The following is a 15,752-nucleotide window of genomic DNA, read 5'->3' on the forward strand; positions in this document are numbered from 1 at the left end:
TTCCGCATGGCCCCGCCCCCAATCGCCCGTGTTAGTGACGCACTCCCTGGCGACACTGGCGCCAATTTTATTACGTCACTAGGACGCCGAATGTTGGTCCTCTCAGAAGTCTCCACCGCAACCGCCCTAGCAACAGCTTAGCAACGGCGAGATTCTGGCGGCCCTGGGTTCTACAGGCCCTTCAGAGTCGAGGAGTGCAAAGGACCTGGAGACAATGGAGATAGGAGATTTCAGCCGAGCTGCCAACTGACGAGCAAAGGAAAGATAGCTTAGAAAGAAGCTTGGAGAAAAGCATCCCCGGTTGGAGGAAAATATTGCTAGGCTGAACTGAAAAACAAGCTCAAGGGAACTTGGTTTATAATGGGAATGACATTATTTACTAATCACTGGAAAAAGGATCAACCAAAATATATGACGTTGAGACAATTCTACTAAAAGAGGGGAAGAAAACCTTAAAAAAAGTTTTTGCAAGACAGGGATTCTCTGTGTGGGATCATTGTAGACCAGACTGGCCTTAAACTCAAAGATTCACCTGCGTCTGCCTCTCAAGTGCTAGAACTGGAGGTGTGCAGAGGCAGGCTGGATCTCTCTGAGTTTGAAGCTAGCCTGGTATACAGAACGAGTTCCAGGACAGCCAAGGCAAAGCCACTGTAATCCAGCACTTGAGAGACTGAACCAGGAGGAGATCATGAGTTCCAGGTCTTGGTGGGAGGGGACAAGAAAGAAATGCAAAGAAGAAAAGGGAGAAGGGCAAAGCGGTGTGGCTGGAGCCTAGTGGTGAAAACAGTGATATAGATAGATAGATAGATAGATAGATAGATAGATAGATAGATAGATAGAATGATACAAGCAAGGAGAATTATAATGCGGAAGGAACTAGGGGACGTACAGGAGAAAAGTCCTTGAGAAGGACAGAGAAGAGAGCATCCAGAACACTGAGGGATACTCTCATTTCAACTGGAGGAAGTTTATAAATGATGGGTCTAGATGAAGATAAATGTATAATTTGATCATGGGAAATTTGAGAGCCATAACCTAAATGTTGCTTTCCACTCCATGAAATGTGAGTCATTATGCTGATTGGTTAGTTGTTTGTGACCTTAAAACAAGAACAGAGTCACCTGGGAGGAGGGAACCTCAATTGAGAAGTGCCTCAGTCACACTGACCCGTGTAGGCATGTCTGTGACATTTTTGTTTGTTGACCGAAGTGGGATGGCCCAGCCCATTGTGGGTGGTATTACCCCTGACCATGCGGCACTGGGATGTATAAGCAACACATAACTGAATATGAGCAATGAAACAAATCAGTGAGAAGCTTTTCTCCACCGTTCCTGCCTCTGCTCCTGCTTGAGTTACTGCCGTGATATCCCTCAATGATCAACTGGGACATGTAAGCCACACAAACCCTTCTCCAAGTTGTTTTGGGGCATTGTGTTGATCACAGTAATTAAAGGACAGTCATCAAGCTTCTGAGGAAAAACCAAACAAACTGTATTCAAGTTGTTTCAGAATGAGAAAGAGAGAGAGTTATATACTAGATAAATACAGGGAGACTCTAGGGTAGTGTTGAATGGCATTCATTTGTTCGACAAATATGCATTGACAATGTAATATGATTCTGGCTCTGCCCTATAAAACTAGTCCTAAATTTTGTATTCTTTTTGTTTCCTTGAAGTTATAATGCAACTAATTCATTTACACCTTTCTTTTGTCATACCCTGCCACATCCTGAGGGGTTTGGATTCTGGAACCCTGGCTAGGGGTGGCCAGGGAATGAACAAAAAGACACACAGACACACAGACACACACAGAGATCAGGTGGAGTTCTCTAGGACTACAGCTTTCACTGCAACCTGCAATCTGAACATGTTTATAAGATACAAGCTCAGAGTGAGAGGTTAGCTAGTCTCTATAGGAGGTGTCTCTATAGGCCAGCAGTCTCAGGCTATAAACATCCGGGAGGAGGAAACTGCAGTTGCTAGTCTTTACATACACTGATCAATTGTTCTTAAACACGTAGACTCCTGATTTCTCTTGAGCTTGGTTCATATGGGTAATAGCTTTGCTAATTTTCCGTAGACCAATTAGTCTTGGAGTCTTTGGCAGGCTTTGCCTATGTCAAAAGATACATCTTCTTGGGACTTCACTCACTTAGAGCATCTACTCCCTACAATAGCATATGGTATAAAAGGCAGTCCAGCTGGGCTGTGGGGGCAACACACCTTTAATCTTAGCACTCAAGAGGCAGAGACAGGCAGCTCTCTGTGAGTTCAAGGTTAACCTGGTCTACAAAGTTGAGTTCCAGGACAGCTAGGGATACATAGAGAAAACCTGTCTCAAAAAGACAAACAAAAACCCAAAAACAATAACAACATCATCAACAACGACAACAACAAAAAGGCAGTCATTTGAGCAAAACAGCCATTGGATAAGCTGTACCTACTTCCAAGAGTCCATCAGAATACAGTTTATGGACTGCTGACACCCACAGAAAAAGAAGGTGGGAGGGATCATTAGACCTACACTTGCGATTCCAGCTGCAATTCTGCCCTAGTTGTACTTGGCCTCCGAGGTGTTAGAGTATATAGGCTGTGGACAGGCTAGTTGAAGATCTATGCAGCTCTGGGGAAACCATCATCTGTGCTGGGTGAAGACTATCCAGTGTGGAAGCTTTGAAGTCACCCACATTCATACAAGTAGCCCCTCATTCATGCTTTGTAAGTGAGCCCCATAAGATCATTAGTTCTCCAGGATAAACTTCGGTGGAGTTGTACTTTAGTTTGTCATTTGGACCTTATAAGGAAGGGTAGATGTTTAATGTCTCCCTAGAGAAGGAACTCTTCCAACATGCTAGTTCTGCTAGAAGAGGTGGCTAGGTAGACATGAGCAGAAGTGGTAAAGGTGTCCACCCTTTTTTCTAGTTCGAGACCAGCTGATTTAGTAGGCAGAGACTTAGACCTACAACCTAGGAATCTACAACTGTATTTTGGTTCTTTTTTTTTTTTTTCGGAGCTGGGGACCGAACCCAGGGCCTTGTGCTTCCTAGGCAAGCGCTCTACCACTGAGCTAAATCCCCAACCTACAACTGTATTTTGGTAGCTAGCTGGATCTTCTGTGGGCTGAAGTAACCCTTTGAAGCTTGACATCTCTAAAGCTGCAAAAAGTTCTTCCCCTCATATCAGAATTAAAGGTGCCATGAATACTTTCCTAATGACCATATATGACAACTAAAAGAAAAGTCCTGATAAGGAAAAAATGTAAAAGAAACACAAGGACATCCTGACTTTTGGAGCACACTCAGTAGAGTAGGATGGCATGAAGATGGTCCTTCAAAAGAGGAACTTAATGATATTGTGAGAGGAGGGGACTATAAGAAACTCCCCAAGACAGCCGAGATTACAGGTCTGTGCCACCAGGTCTAGCTTCTTATTTATGTTGACATAGGGGTCTCATATTGCTTGTCTGGCTTCCAGTTTGCTACATAGCTTAGGAATTGCTTTGAACTCCCAATTCTCCTCCTTTTACCTCCTGAGTTATACCCTACTACCTCCTACTATACCCAGTTTATGTGATGTTGGAGATGCACATGAGGGCTTTGTGCATGCTAGGTAAGCACTTTGCCAATTGAGCTACATCCCTGACTGTCTCTGAACATGAAAATGGGGAAAAGTACTATACATGTATGAAAATGTCACAATGAAGCCTATTAAATATGCTAACCATGATAAGCCATAAAAATATGCTAACAAAAATATTAATTTTTTAAAATCTAAAAAGTATGCATTGTGATTCATATCTGTAACCTCATCACTTGGGAAGTTAAAGCAGGAGGACCAGGAAGGAGTTTAAGGCCATTCCTCACCTGTATTAATTCCGGGCTCCCCTTCCTTCCTTCCTCCCTTCCTTCCTTCCTTCCTTCCTTCCTTCCTTCCTTCCTTCCTTCCTTCTTTCCTCCCTCACTTTTCTTTTTTTCCGCATGAGTGTGTGCATGTCTATGCGTGCGTGTGGGTACATGGACAGCATACACACCATGGCAGATGTGTGGAGGGTCAGAAGAAATTGGGGGAACTGCTTCTCCCTTTCTGCCACATAGGTTCTGGGAATCTTTGGATCATCAGACTTGGTAGCAAGTTCTTACCAGCTGAGCTATCTCACTGGCTTCTTTTCTATTTTTAATACATGACACTTTCATACCATGGGAGAGAAGGGGTGGGGAGCCCAGTCAGTTTAGGTAGGGTTACTTACAAGAGCATAGGTAAGGGATTGTTCACATGACTATGGGCAGCTTACAAGTCGTTACATTACTGAAAAAATTGTACTTTCCTCCCCCCAGCAACCATTAACTACATATATATTCCCAGAGACCAGTGAGGCCTCATAAGCACCCCTGTGCTCCATGACAGACTACTGATGGGCTCATCTAGTACAGCTCATCACATTTTTTTTTTCAAGACAGGGCTTCTCTATGTAACCCTGACCATTCTGCAACTCACTTTGTACACCTGACTGGCCTTGGACTCAGAGATCCGCCTGCCTCTTTTGCCTCCTAAAAGATTAAAGGTGTGTACCGCCCTCCACACCTGAGTCATAGTTTTTTAATAAAATTTTATTAGATTTATTCACTTTATTTTATGTGTCAGTGTTTCGCCTGCATATAAATGTGCACCCCTTTGTGTTTAGTGCCTGTGGAGGTCAGTGGAAGGCGTCAGACCCCCTGGAACTGGAGTTATGGATGATTGTGAACCACCACCATGTGGATGCTGGGAATGGAAGCCAGGTTCTCTGTAAGAGCAATAAATACTCCTGGCAAGCACAACTCAGTCGTGATATTCAAGTGTTAAATATAAACGAAAATTATAAAACACAAATGTCAGGTAAATCTGCTCTGTGATGATGATAAGAACACTTCATAATCACATACAAAGACAAAACAACAATATGACCTAAAGAGTTGGAGTGGCTCACATAAGTGGACAAGGCAAAAGGGTCACCAAAAGTTCAAGGCCAGCCAGGACTACATAGTGAGTTCCAGGCCAATCTAAGCTGCACAAGATGCTGTCTCAAAAGATAAAATAAAATTAGGCAGTAGAAACATTGTGTGATGAACTTGCTGTCTTGGAATGAGGGTATCTTTTTCCTTGTTGAACTTCAAATCCTAGTGACCTTGACTGTAAGCTGACTCTGGTGATATCCAACAGCAGGGAGGTTTTGTCCTACATTTGATGTGCCCATATCTAAATGAAAACATTAACATTTTGAAATGCAGAAGTGAAAACAAGATACTAGCAGTTACATCAGATTTACCATTTAAAAAGACATCTTTGTACTCCTTTTTCCTTTTTGAGGCAATCTCACCGCGGAGCTCAGACAAACCTTGAGCTGGCCTCGAATGTGAACCTCTTTCTTAGTCACCGTTCTATTGCTGGGAAGAGAAACCATGACCACAGCTCTAATAAAGGGAATCATTTAATTGGGGCTGGCTTACAGTTTCAGGGGCTAAGTTCATTATCATCGTGGTGGGAGCATGGCAGCAGCTATTGCGCACATGGTGCTGGAGGTGCTGGAGAAGGAGTAGAGAGACTATGCCTGGCTTGGGATTTTGAGGTCTCAAAGCCCACCCTCCCAGTGATATACCTCTTTCAACAAGGCCACACAACTCATAACCTTCCCCAACTGATCCATTCCCAGGTGACTATGCATTCAAACACACGTGCCTATAGAGGCTAGTCTTATAAATCCACCCCATTCCACTCCCTGGATCTCACAGGCATGTAGCCATGTCATAGATACATCCGGTTCAACTTCAAAACTCCTCACAGCCTATCACAGTGTCAGTACTACTTAAAAGTGCAAGGTTTAAAGTCGCTTCTGAGACTCAGCAATCTATTAAGTGCAACCCCTGTGAAATCAAAATAAGAGAGCAGATAGATTACTTCCAGGACACATTGCCACTCTAAAAGGGAGGAAACTGAGCAGAGTGAGGAAACACTGTACCAAAGAAGACTAAAACCAGATGGTCTACCTCCAAGCTTCGCGTCTCCATGTCTGGTTTCAAAAGAGGCAATACATGCTCCTAACCACAGATCTCTGTGGGTTGGAGTCCAGTCTGGTCTACAAAGTGAGTTCCGGGCCCTCAAGGGCTATGTAATAGAACCCGCTCGGCTCCCTGCATCCACATGGTAGCTTGCACCTGTCTGTAACTCCAGTTCCAGGGTTCTGATGCTCTTTTCTGGCATCTGTGGACATGCGTGCAGTGCACATACATACATGCAGGTAAAATACTCATGCACATGAAATAAAAAAATCCCTTTTTTCCTTTTCATTCTTTTTAGATTATTCATTTATTTTACTTTATGTGTGTGAGGATTTTGCTTGCACATGCATGCCCAGTACCCACAGGGGTTAGAAGACGACATTGGATCCCCTTGAAGTAGAGTTATGGTTGGTTATGAACTACCTGTGAGTTCTGAGAACTGAACCCACGTCCTGAGTCCTCTGTAGGAGCGACTAATGCTCCTAACCACAGACGCATTTCTATAGCCCTGTAAAAAATGAAGACAAGGGGTTGGGGATTTAGCTCACTGGTAGAGCGCTTGCCTAGCAAGCACAAGGCCCTGGGTTCGGTCCCCAGCTCCAAAAAAAAAGAAAAAAAAAAGAAGCTGTTTAAAAAATGAAGACAAAAACAAAAACTTAAAATATGACTTACTTTTATCTTATGTGCATTGGTGTTTTGCTTACATGTATGTCCGTGTGAGGATATCAGAAACCTTGGAACTGGAGTTACAGACAGTTGTGAGCTGCCATGTGGGTGCTGAGAATTGAACCTGGGTCCTCTGGAAGAGAAGCCAGTGCTCTTAACCACTGAGCTATCTCTCCAGTCCCTGTAATTTTTTTTTTTTTTTGGTTCTTTTTTTCGGAGCTGGGGACCGAACCCAGAGCCTTGCGCTTCCTAGGTAAGCGCTCTACCACTGAGCTAAATCCCTAGCCCCTAATCCCTGTAATTTTTTTTGAAGTTTTGGTCTCTAGGCAGAAAGCCAGGGATGGGGAGAGGAGTGTTGTAGGAGAGTGGGTTGTGAAGAAGAAGAAGAAGAAGAAGAAGAAGAGGAAGAGGAAGAGGAGGAGGAGGAAGAGGAAGAGGAGGAGGAAGAAGAGGAGGAGGAGGAGGAGGTGGAGGAGGAAGAGGAGGAGGTGGAGGAAGAAGAGGAGGAAGAGGAGGAAGAGGAAGAAGAAGAAGAGGAGGAGGAGGAGGAGGTGACTCAGTGGCAGGGGAGAGGCTATGGAGTAGCAAGAGGAATGTGATTGTTAGACGTGTACACAGTTATGAAAGAATGAGTTGGGGCTGGAGAGGTGGCTCAGTGGTTAAGAGCAATGACTGCTCTTCCAGAGGTCCTGAGTTCAAATCCCAGCAACCACATGGTGGCTCGCAACCATTTGCAGCACAATCTGATTCCCTCTCCCGGTGTGTCTGAGGAGAGTGACAGGGTACTCACTTATATAAAATAAATAAAATCTTTAAAAAAAAAAGAAAGAATGAGTTGTTCTTTAAAAGTTTCAGGGCTGGGGATTTAGCTCAGTGGTAGAGCGCTTACCTAGGAAGCACAAGGCCCTGGGTTCGGTCCCCAGCTCCGAAAAAAAGAACCAGAAAAAAAAAAAGTTTCAGACCTAGCTGCATGTAGTGACTTGTGCCTACATGCTAGTATTCAGAGTCTGTGGTGGAGAATTGCCAACCTGGACCACATAGTAAGTTCCAGGCCAGCAGCTTTGGTTACAGATGGAGAGTGTATCTCAAAAGGGCCATTGAGATAGCTCACCAGGGAAAAACACTTGCTACGGAAGCCCAGTGACCTGGGTTTGATCCCCAGAACCCACAAGGTGTAAGTATTGTAGGGTATCCACTAGAGAAGATTGCTTGGACATAGGTTTAAGGCAATAGAAAGTCACTTCTATTAGCCAGCAACTACACTGGGTGTCTAGGATCCTAGTATAGCACCAAGCCTTTCACAGAGTGAGCTTTTAAACACACACACACACACACACACACACACACACACACACACACACACACACACACAAAAACCATGTTCTGTGTTGACACACTTCAGTTAACAAGAACAGTTAGCCAGAAGCAGAACTACAGAAGCTAAATAGGAAAGTTAGTACATTTAGAGATTTTCCTGGAACTATGGGCTTTGATGGATTAGGCCTTTGCTTTCATTTTGGCTGGTGGTGCTATGTGCTGAGTTAAATGGCCTGAATGGTTTGCTCATCATGGAGTCAGTCAGTTGTGTTACAGTCTGGGGATCTGTTATAGAAAGGAGAGATCTAACTTCCAAAAACAGTTCTCTGACTTTCACATGTGCATCATCACAAACAAACAGTAAATAAGTCAAATAAATAATTTTTAAAAGAAGACTTGGAGACCTCCAAGTCTACCTTGGCTATATATCAAGACTCAGTCTTTATGGCAGTGGTGGGAGGGTGAGTGTTTGTTATTGTTTTGTTTTGCTTTGAATTTTGGAAACAGAGTCTCAGGTAACCCAGGCTGCTGTGCAGCTTGCTGTGTAGCCAAGGATGACCTTGAACTTCTGACCCTTCTGTGGCTACTTCCCCAGTGACAGGATAGCCAGTGTGTGCCACGGTAACCAGTTTACTAGGTGCTGGAGACTGAGCTGGGAGCCATGTGCCTGCTAGGCAACAACTGTTCCAACTGATGTTTATCCTCAGACCTGTCTTTTTTTTCCTTTGAGACAAGATCTTGTGTAGACTGGGCTGGCCTCAAACTCACTCACTTTGTAGATAAGGCTATCATTGAACTCCCAATCCTTCTACCTCTAAGTGCCGAGATTACAGACTTCATCTTTTTTTTTTAAAGATTTATTTTTTTTACTTTGTGTATTGAATACACTGTAGCTGCCACTCCAGCCCTTACAGACTTGGCCTTAAAAAAGGAAAACAAATAAGCCAGGGTTCACTTTTGTTTGTTTGTTTGTTTGTTAGTTTCTCTGTGTAGCCCTGGCTGTCCTGGAATCAGCTCTGTAGACCAGGCTGGCTTTGAACTTGGAGATCATCCATCTTGAATTAAGCTTCGTTTAAAGGTAGAGATGCACTCTGAGAAAAACACATGTAAGTATTAGTGAGGTACAGTTTTACACAGGCAAAGTGACAGAGGATCATTTCACAGACAGTATACATCTAGTTCACTAGTGATACTGTGTGGAATATGAAAAACATTGCATTAACACCTCTGTCACAGACAGGGTGTGGTTGCACACACCTTTAATCTTAGTCCTCCGGAGACAGAGGCAGGCAAGTCTCTGAATTTGAGGTCAGTCTAGTCTGTATACCAAGTTCTAAGCCGACCAAAGTTACTGGAGAGATGGTTCCGAGGTTAAGAGCACCACTGACTGCTCTTCTAGAGGTTCTGAATTCAATTTCCAGCAACCACATGGTGGCTCACGACCATCTGTAATGAAATCTGGTGCCCTCTTCTGGTGTGTCTGAAGAGAGAGACATACATAAAATAAATAAATAAATCTTAAAAAAACCAAAACAAAAAACCAAAACCTAAAAACTAGAACTAAAAAATCTCTATTAAATGGCTGAGTGTGAACTAGGACACTAGTTTTGTTTGATGCACACGTGTGTGTGTGTGCGCGTGCGTGTGTGTGTGTGTGTGTGTGTGTGTGTGTGTGTGTGTGTGTGTATAGGGATGAGTACCCATGGAAGACAGAAAAGGTCGTTAGACACCTTGAAATTGGAGTTACAGGTTATTAGGAGCCCTCTGTCATGGGTGTTGTGGTGGTTTGAATAAAGATGGCTCCCATAAGCCTGTGACATGACACTATTAGGAGGTGCGGCCTTGTTGGAGAAAATGTTTCATGTGGGCTTGGAGGTCTCAGATGCCCAATCTAGAGTCAGTGTTGCATTTTCTTCCTCTTGTGAGATGATGCTGAGATAGAACTCTCAGCTCCTCTCCAGCACCGTATCTGCCTGTACACGGCCGTGCTTCTTGCCATGATGAGAATGAATTAAAAGCTTTCCTTTTTTTTTTATTTCTATATATTTTTTTTATTAACTTGAGTATTTCTTATATACATTTCAAGTGTTATTCCCTTTCCCGGTATCCGGGCAAACATCCCCCTCCCCCCTCCCCTTCCTTATGGGTGTTCCCCTCCCAACCCTCCCCCCATTGCCGCCCTCCCCCCACCAGTCTAGTTCACTGGGGGTTCAGTCTTAGCAGGACCCAGGGCTTCCCCTTCCACTGGTGCTCTTACTAGGATATGCATTGCTACCTATGAGGTCAGAGTCCAGGGTCAGTCCATGTATAGTCTTTGGGTAGGGGCTTAGTCCCTGGAAGCTCTGGTTGCTTGGCATTGTTGTACATATGGAGTCTCGAGCCCCTTCAAGCTCTTCCAGTTCTTTCTCTGATTCCTTCAACGGGGGTCCTATTCTCAGTTCAGTGGTTTGCTGCTGGCATTCGCCTCTGTATTTGCTGTATTCTGGCTGTGTCTCTTAGGAGCGATCTACATCCGGCTCCTGTCGGTCTGCACTTCTTTGCTTCATTCATCTTGTCTAATTGGGTGGCTATATATGTATGGGCCACATGTGGGGCAGACTCTGAATGGGTGTTCCTTCAGTCTCTGTTTTAATCTTTGCCTCTCTCTTCCCTGCCAAGGGTATTCTTGTTCCCCTTTTAAAGAAGGAGTGAACCATTCACATTTTGATCATCTGTCTTGAGTTTCATTTGCTCTAGGCATCTAGGGTAATTCAAGCATTTGGGCTAATAGCCACTTATCAATGAGTGCATACCATGTATGTCTTTCTGTGATTAGGTTAGCTCACTCAGGATGATGTTTTCCAGTTCCAACCATTTGCCTACGAATTTCATAAAGTCGTTGTTTTTGATAGCTGAGTAATATTCCATTGTGTAGATGTACCACATTTTCTGTATCCATTCCTCTGTTGAAGGGCATCTGGGTTCTTTCCAGCTTCTGGCTATTATAAATAAGGCTGCAATGAACATAGTGGAGCACGTGTCTTTTTTATATTTTGGGGCATCTTTTGGGTATATGCCCAAGAGAGGTATAGCTGGATCCTCAGGCAGTTCAATGTCCAATTTTCTGAGGATTCTCCAGACTGATTTCCAGAATGGTTGTACCAGTTTGCAATCCCACCAACAATGGAGGAGTGTTCCTCTTCCTCCACATCCTCGCCAGCATCTGTTGTCCCCTGAGTTTTTGATCTTAGCCATTCTCACTGGTGTGAGGTGAAATCTCAGGGTTGTTTTGATTTGCATTTCCCTTATGACTAAAGATGTTGAACATTTCTTTAGGTGTTTCTCAGCCATTCGGCATTCCTCAGCTGTGAATTCTTTGTTTAGCTCTGAACCCCATTTTTTTTTTTTGGTTCTTTTTTTTGGAGCTGGGGACCGAACCCAGGGCCTTGTGCTTCCTAGGCAAGCGCTCTACCACTGAGCTAAATCCCCAACCCCTGAACCCCATTTTTTAATAGGGTTATTTGTTTCCCTGCGGTCTAACTTCTTGAGTTCTTTGTATATTTTGGATATAAGGCCTCTATCTGTTGTAGGATTGGTAAAGATCTTTTCCCAATCTGTTGGTTGCCGTTTTGTCCTAACCACCGTGTCCTTTGCCTTACAGAAGCTTTGTAGTTTTATGAGATCCCATTTGTCGATTCTTGATCTTAGAGCGTAAGCCATTGGTGTTTTGTTTAGGAAATTTTTTCCAGTGCCCATGTGTTCCAGATGCTTCCCTAGTTTTTCTTCTATTAGTTTGAGTGTGTCTGGTTTGATGTGGAGGTCCTTGATCCACTTGGACTTAAGCTTTGTACAGGGTGATAAGCATGGATCGATCTGCATTCTTCTACATGTTGACCTCCAGTTGAACCAGCACCATTTGCTGAAAATGCTATCTTTTTTCCATTTGATGGTTTTGGCTCCTTTGTCAAAAATCAAGTGACCATAGGCGTGTGGGTTCATTTCTGGGTCTTCAATTCTATTCCATTGGTCTATCTGTCTGTCTCTGTACCAATACCATGCAGTTTTTATCACTATTGCTCTGTAATACTGCTTGAGTTCAGGGATAGTGATTCCCCCTGAAGTCCTTTTATTGTTGAGGATAGCTTTAGCTATCCTGGGTTTTTTGTTATTCCAGATGAATTTGCAAATTGTTCTGTCTAACTCTTTGAAGAATTGGATTGGTATTTTGATGGGGATTGCATTGAATCTGTAGATTGCTTTTGGTAAAATGGCCATTTTTACTATATTAATCCTGCCAATCCATGAGCATGGGAGATCTTTCCATCTTCTGAGGTCTTCTTCAATTTCCTTCTTCAGTGTCTTGAAGTTCTTATTGTACAGATCTTTTACTTGCTTGGTTAAAGTCACACCGAGGTACTTTATATTATTTGGGTCTATTATGAAGGGTGTCGTTTCCCTAATTTCTTTCTCGGCTTGTTTCTCTTTTGTGTAGAGGAAGGCTACTGATTTATTTGAGTTAATTTTATACCCAGCCACTTTGCTGAAGTTGTTTATCAGCTTTAGTAGTTCTCTGGTGGAACTTTTGGGATCACTTAAATATACTATCATATCATCTGCAAACAGTGATATTTTGACTTCTTCTTTTCCGATCTGTATCCCCTTGACCTCCTTTTGTTGTCTGATTGCTCTGGCTAGAACTTCAAGAACTATATTGAATAAGTAGGGAGAGAGTGGGCAGCCTTGTCTAGTCCCTGATTTTAGTGGGATTAAAAGCTTTCCTTTATAAGAGTTGCCTTGGTCACGGTGTCTCTTCACAGCAATGGAAACTGTAATAAGACAGGTGCTTTGAACTGAACCCAGACCTTCTGCAAGAGCAGCCAGCATGCCTAACTGCTGAGCCAGCTCTATAGTTTCTCACTAGTAGATTTTGAAGAAAAGTCTCACAAGTTTAGAGCTGGGTCAGTAGTTCAGTGGAAGAAGACTTCTCTCCACATGGATGAGGCTCTCTGTGAGGTGCACAGTGCTCTCCGGAGGAAGGGGAAGAAGAGGAGGAGGAGAGGGAGGGAGCAAAAGAAAAAGAGGAAAAGAAAGATTGAACAGGAAACTAGACTTGGTGGAGCATGCTTTTAATCGTGGTACTCAGGAGGCAGAGGCAGGTGGATTTCTATGAGTTTGAGGTCAGCCTGATCTATATATGAAGTTCCAGGACAGCCAGGGGCTACAGAGAGACTTTGTCTCAAAATCAAAACAAGCGAACAAAATTGAACGAGTTTGTTGATTGTTGTCATCAAGGTGGACAGTCGAGATGCTTTCATGTAAACTTTTAGATTTACATTAATGCTTTAGCTCCCTGGATTAATATTAAAAAAAAATCACACAATATGAAAATGGAAAAAAGCTGCCAATACCTGATTTGTGTTTTTCTACTCCCAGTTATAAAATTTGGTCCATTAGTCAGGGAGAAACCAACATTCAAAACTACCAATAACAGGAAAAAGAAAAATTTGGGTTTTTTTTTTGAGAATGAATAAAGGACTCATGTTCTCTATGGTGGTGTGCTATCTGGCTGTCTTTTGGCACAATTGTTACATATTCAGCATGGATTGCACAGACTGGTATCAAAAAAAAAAAAAAAAAAAAAAAAAAAGCCAACCAGATGGGCCTCCCTTGCCTCCAGCAAAGTGCTAACAGCTGCACTCTGGGCGCACAGATCTATTTTGAAGTCCTGAGCAATTTCTCTCACCAGGTGCCAGAAGGGAGTTTGCCAAACACAAGTGACCTGACCGTGTCCAATTTCTGAGTGCCGGGGGGCACCAGGCGTGTAAGAGAAGGTTTCCTTACCCCTCCAGGAGAGGGTGCACTCTTTTTTTCTTTTCTCCCCCCCCCCCCCCCCCCCCCCGGAGCTGGGGACGGAACCCAGGGCCTTGCGCTTCCTAGGCAAGCGCTCTACCACTGAGCTAAATCCCCAACCCGAGGGTGCACTCTTAAGAAGAGCTTTTAGCCGACAACCACTCCCTGGCCCAGATGCTTCCGGTGTGTTTTCAGGCCCCATTCTTTGTTCCAGTCGTGGTATAGTGTTGCAGTCCAAGTACAGAGGTGTCCTCACTGACTCCTCTTTCATCTAGTCGTTGACAAACTAGAAGCAGCCACACAAACAACCTGAAAACATTTTAACCGCTCATTACCCAGCTCATTAAGTACCCTCTCCCCAGCCCTCAAAACACAAAGTAATAAACCTAGTGTTTATCAGATATCTCAAATTCATAGAGTTTTTATACCTGTGTTCCTTTTTTTCTTCCTTCTATCAGGGTCTCACTATATAGTCCAGGCTGGCCCCCCAAATCATCACACCCTGACCCGCCAGCAGGGACCCAGTTATTCAGGGTCCCGAAGAGGCTTTCTACCTGTGGGCCAAATGGGGGTGAAAAGAAGGAGACCAAGCAAGATTCTATTGTCAAGGTCTCGTTTATTGGGATGAACGTTACAGCTTTTATGGCTTTCAGGTAGGGGGAGTGACCTTTGTGAAATATGAAGGAGGAGGAGATGAGGGTATAGGCAGTGATAGCTGGAGGCAAAGAGGTCAGGCGATGAGGTCAGGTGGTGGAGACACCGGGTGTTGACTGAGGCGATAATTGATTTTTGCTTAGGTTGAAGCATCCGGTGAATGTTATCTTCCTGTGCCGTAAATTCATGGGAGTGGGTCTTAGAGGAGTATGTGTGGCCAAGAGTCACGTAGCCACTTTGAGCTACACAGTCACAAAATGGCCAGGCCCAAATCCAATATGGCTCACTACAACACCCTGCCCTCTTGCCAATTTTTTCCTCTTTCCTTTTGGCTGTTCCCCATAAGGGGAAATGGGTTCCTTTCCTTTTTTTCCTTCCTTCCTTCCTTCCTTCCTTCCTTCCTTCCTTCCTTCCTTTCTTTCTTCTCTAAACAGCTTTGCCAATAACTAATTTTTTTAAGACTTATTTTATTCATATACTCATATTTAGCTGTCTTCAGACACACCAGGAGAGGGCATTGGATCCCATTACAGATGGTTGTGAGCCACCATGTGGTTGCTGGGAATTGAACTCAGGACCTCAGGAAGAGCAGTCAGTGCTCCTAACCACTGAGCCATCTCTCCAGCCCAATAACTAATTTTTAAAACATCCAAAGAAACGCTAGACATATAGCTCAATGGGTAAAGGAACATGCTACCAAAAACTAGCAATGTGAGTTCAATCCCAGGATTTACATGGTAGAAAGAGAGAGACAGGGGCTGGAGAGATAGCTCAGTGGTTAAGAGCACTCACTGCTCTTCCAGAGGTCCTGAGTTCAATTCCCAGCAACCACATGGTGGCTCACAACCATCTGTAACGGGATCTGATGCCCTCTTCTGGTATGTCTGAAGACAGCTACAGTGTACTCACATACATAAAATAAATAAATCTTTAAAAAAAAAAAAAAAAGAGAGAGACAGCTCTGGTGCATGTACACACACACACACACACACACAATAACAATATAAATAAATCTAAAAAATGTTAACAACAATAATAAAAAACATTGGAAGAGAATAGATGTGGCATCCTGTAGTCCCCTAGTAACGCTGAAACAAAAAGATTGTCTTGAATCGGTGGCAAATCTAGGTTACATAGGGCCCTCCAGGCTAGCCTGAACCGTGCAGTGGGATTCTGTTTCAAAAAACCCAGACTAAATAAACGCTTTCAGTGGAAAGTGAATTGGTTTAAAGCTCAGCCGTAGAGGGTCTG

General features: G+C 43.6%; 1 long non-coding RNA gene across 1 annotated transcript in view; it reads left to right on the forward strand.

Moving 5' to 3' along the window:
- The first annotated feature begins 34 nt into the window (after positions 1-34).
- Positions 35-15,752, forward strand: part of LOC134486985 (uncharacterized) — a 27,955-nt gene continuing 12,237 nt past the window's right edge. The window contains exon 1 of the long non-coding RNA XR_010066625.1: positions 35-1,391. This is a non-coding gene — a long non-coding RNA (uncharacterized LOC134486985). The remainder of the gene's footprint in view (positions 1,392-15,752) is intronic.

Source organism: Rattus norvegicus, chromosome 5 (genome assembly GCF_036323735.1).
Source record: "Rattus norvegicus strain BN/NHsdMcwi chromosome 5, GRCr8, whole genome shotgun sequence".
NCBI lineage: Eukaryota > Metazoa > Chordata > Mammalia > Rodentia > Muridae > Rattus > Rattus norvegicus.